This window comes from Triticum dicoccoides, chromosome 3B, assembly GCF_002162155.2.
Source record: "Triticum dicoccoides isolate Atlit2015 ecotype Zavitan chromosome 3B, WEW_v2.0, whole genome shotgun sequence".
In the NCBI taxonomy this organism is placed as follows: domain Eukaryota; kingdom Viridiplantae; phylum Streptophyta; class Magnoliopsida; order Poales; family Poaceae; genus Triticum; species Triticum dicoccoides.
In genome coordinates, this window is record NC_041385.1 from 127,299,942 (window position 1) to 127,303,874 (window position 3,933).

The 3,933-nt window shown below is 38.3% G+C and overlaps 1 long non-coding RNA gene across 2 annotated transcripts; it reads right to left on the reverse strand.

The window, feature by feature from the left end:
• Nucleotides 1-273: 273 nt before the first annotated feature.
• LOC119275128 lies at nt 274-3,927 on the reverse strand. Of its 2 annotated transcripts, XR_005135511.1 has the most exons (3): nt 3,274-3,927; nt 1,526-1,703; nt 274-615 (listed from the first exon to the last, which is right to left on the reverse strand). It is a non-coding gene; the product is annotated as an uncharacterized LOC119275128 (long non-coding RNA). The 2 variants fall into 2 exon arrangements; XR_005135510.1 differs by having other exon boundaries at nt 1,526-3,927.
• Between the last annotated feature and the right edge of the window lie 6 nt (nt 3,928-3,933).

The window sequence follows — 3,933 nt, forward strand, 5'->3', positions numbered from 1 at the left end:
AAAACTTGACAAAAGCTACTTCACATGCCAGTACGCTCCACTTACATTCAAGTCTAACAAACAAATAAGGTTGCCCTCATCTCTATAAGGTGCATATGCGGGTGTGTTGCCTCGGTTGAATTATCCTTAGAAACTAAGAGTCCCAAATATCAAACAATAAACTCTGTTAACAGGAAATGCAGTCAGTAGTAAGTTCACTTAGTATATGGTTGTCGACCTAGATTTTCCAAAATGCTTTGAACCGATGCATTTCCCTTGCAAACTATGCAGACAGAAGATCAAATTTGAAAAATTAAATAATTGTTTTTCTGGAAAGGAGAGGTGCAACAAGAGATCAGTTAAATTGCATAATAAAGACCACCATTTTGACATATCATGTAATTCCATCCTAGACACAAATCTCGCGACCAGTCTGTCATGCATTCCTAAAACAGTATGCCTCTTCAGCGGTCACAGGTGCACGGCTGGGAACTTTCCCCGAGCGTTTTGGCTGCAAGAGATGTTCAGATTACTTCATCTGTGAATAGACGGCACACCCAGCTAGTATTTAAGAACAAAACAATAAAATGCCGTTGAATTCCCATCATGTAGAATAAGGCACTGCCTCCATGAAACCTGCAATGACAAGAGCATGTAAGTTTTCTCGGCGTGGTATTTGTAATCCACATGCCCTAACTACCAAGTTCTCAACTAAGAATATATATATATATATATATATATATATATATATATATATATATATATATATATATAATACCGCCACCTTATAATATCACCACTGCTTGCTGGTTGGTAGACAAATATGATCTGAAATGGTTTATGTCAGATGAAAGAGCATAGGGCACTTTTATTGTGTTTTTAATAGTGAAACTTCTATCTCTACAGAGTTTTTCCCTCTGTTTCGTCTACATGTCGTGGCACAAAATATTGTTGCTACTACACAAGCTGATGAAAATAGTGTGTACAGAACCCGCGGACAAAGTTGCTCCATGTGAAATTCAACACGTGAAATCCACCCGAGATGTCGGTCTCTAGGGGTTTCAGTTTGGTTCTGGTGCCAGCCTTCCCCTCCATTTTGTTTCTTTCTTCTAGTTTTGGGCTTTCTCTTGCTCTCCCCTGTAATTTTCTTTTGCGCCTTTGGGCGCTTACTTGTATCTGTACTGACTGCCAAGTCACCTTCGAGTTGGAATATAACAAGCGGTGGGTTTTTTTGGGCCCCCGTCAATCTCGAAAAAAAAAACCAAAAAAATCTACTGAAACCATATGCATAGATTATAGTAGTTATGGTAGCTCATTTCATGTCCAACAAAAATTCATATGTGTTCTCTAAAATAAAAACATAGGTCTTAAATATAAACACAAAGAAATAGTGTTTTCTTTAAAAGAAAAGGTGTAGAGAATGAACTATATACACTGAATAGTCATTACATGAATCAGAAGTAGAAGCGGTACTTTAGGACAAAAAACATATATTGTACAACTGGTTCTATCTGTATGTAACCATGCGAAATTAAGCTCAATATACCTCATTTTCCGCTGAAGTCAAGATCTATTGCAGATCAATGCGAGCAGCTTCAATGTCGAACCTTCCATATAGAATGCAGGCCCTTGTCTATACAATTGCAGTCAGAGTTGATTGCAATATTGACGGGTATGTCATGAGCAGCAAAATCATATGCTCCTGGGTTCTAGCACTTGCCCAACTGATATAGTTCAAGCAGGAAAAATATATTCAGTAAACCAAAATGGAAACCTTTTAGAAAGTAGAGGGGCTCGGTGTTAAGCAATGGTTTCAGGTAACTATCGGGTTCAACCAGTACTATGCTACCTTCTAATAAACATGGAAGATGATTAAGGTCTCAATGAGATATAATGAACTGTAGTGTGGTCAGCAGCAAGAGGAAAATTTAAACATTCAATGTGCCCATTGCAAGTGCTCCAATAAATGCAATAAGCAGAACTCAAATAAAGCAACATCTCTAGGACTGTATTCTGGAAAATATAAATAGAAGACCAGGTAAACTTTGCAACAGTCAATATACCTTTTAAGAAGAATCAATCGGCTATCATAATATTTTGACGGGCTACGACTATCATATTCAGCAACCAAAATGATACAATATATATCATAGGAAAAAAAACTACTAAGTGCAGGTGGCAAGAAAAAGAGAGATATGAGTGGTCAAACTCTCCTGGAAGCAAAGAGATCTTGACTTACAAACTCAAGGCACATAGCAGCATACCGAAATTTCTAGCTAGTTGTACTTGCAGGTAGTGAAAATTAAGCAGGCAATGTTAGGAGACTCGAAAGAAGGCTTTGGCCAGCCTGTGATCCGCACATTATATGATCATGTGCAGGTTCGTATTTTACTGTTTAAATTCTTGAGTCTCTCCTCATCTTGTTTTGAAATAGCTCCATGTTAAGACTTCTTCTATCCATAGTTTGGTAGTTGCTTGAGAATAATAGCTAGCAGAGAAACAGCTCGGGGAAAATAAGCATACGATAATTAGAACAAGCTTCTCTGGTTACAGGCTGCACATTCAAAAGGCAAGATAAGCTTGTTATTCCCCAAGCTGTTTCTCTGCTAGCTTTTTTATCCTTAATGGCAGGAACTCCGTGTCGATGGCTGTTTTTTAGGGCCTCGGCATTCTCACTCCAGAGAGCTACCATAGTTATATTACACCCCAAAAAAGATCGTCTTCACTAAACAAGAAAGCAATTGTGTCTCACTCCAGATGATTATTTAGTGTCTCTTTACAAACTCTCTGCTTCATATGTGGTGGTGGTGTCACTCTGCAATTGTCAAATAGTCTATCTCTATTAACTACTTTCCTGAATGGTACCCAAACCAAACAGAGCATTTCCATTTTTCTAGTTTATTGTTGTGTTATTCACCCATGAGCAATGTGATGCCGATACGGTAATAACTATTCATTATACTATTGCTCGCTAGATTATTTTCAGCTCAGCAGGTGTCATTCTCAAACTTCATATTCCATGGGAAATCATTAAATTTCAAGATACTCAAAGAAGTTTAATTGATATCAATTCTGTTATTATTGTAGAACGACACAAGTAAATGGGAGTAAACTCTAAAAGAAAAAGCAGAGCAGTTTCATGAGCAAATATGCCTATGTATATTGATTTTCGCACAAAGAAAATCCTGGAGCAGGAAGTACCTAAAAGAAGTGTAACATAGAGCTAACAATGCATTAAGTGGAAAGCACAAAAACATATGCAGGAATCTTATAGAGACACATAAGTAGAAGTACCTTGGTGGCCGGGAACGCCGGCAAGGCTTAGTGCAGGAATCCTCATGGCGGACACGGCGGCCAGCCCCTAGTGGGTGGACCTGCTCCGTGCAGCCATGGTCTGACTCCTAGATAGTAAACAGACAGAATTGGAAAGTGTGTATATGGTGAATAATGGTACTCCAGTACAAGGATAAGCAAGTACATTCGGCAAGCCGGACATTGTTAGCAACAGAAAAGCAAGTCAACACTCAAGGTCAAATGAAAGTCCACAAAAAATGCATGAAACGGTGATAGGCCAAAAGATTAACTAAATGCATATGTAACTGCTACTTTTGGCCCAACAAATGCATATGTAATTGCTATTGTGATCTTGACTTTTCCAGATTGAATCAATACAATCTTTTTTGGTGCATCAACCATCTTTCAACTGACAAATGATTCACTAATTGTTCTGAAAGCTATTGTGATCTTGACTTTTCCAGATTGAATCAATACAATCTTTTTTGGTGCATCAACCATCTTTCAACTGACAAATGATTTACTAACTGTTCAGAAAATACATGGCATTAGTTCAAACTGAGGGGATTCAAAGATTGGAGAGAAATCAGACCGAGGGAGGGTAAGCGGAGAGACTTCATGAAGATTTTGACTGCTGCCGCCGCGGTCCTCATGACTTAA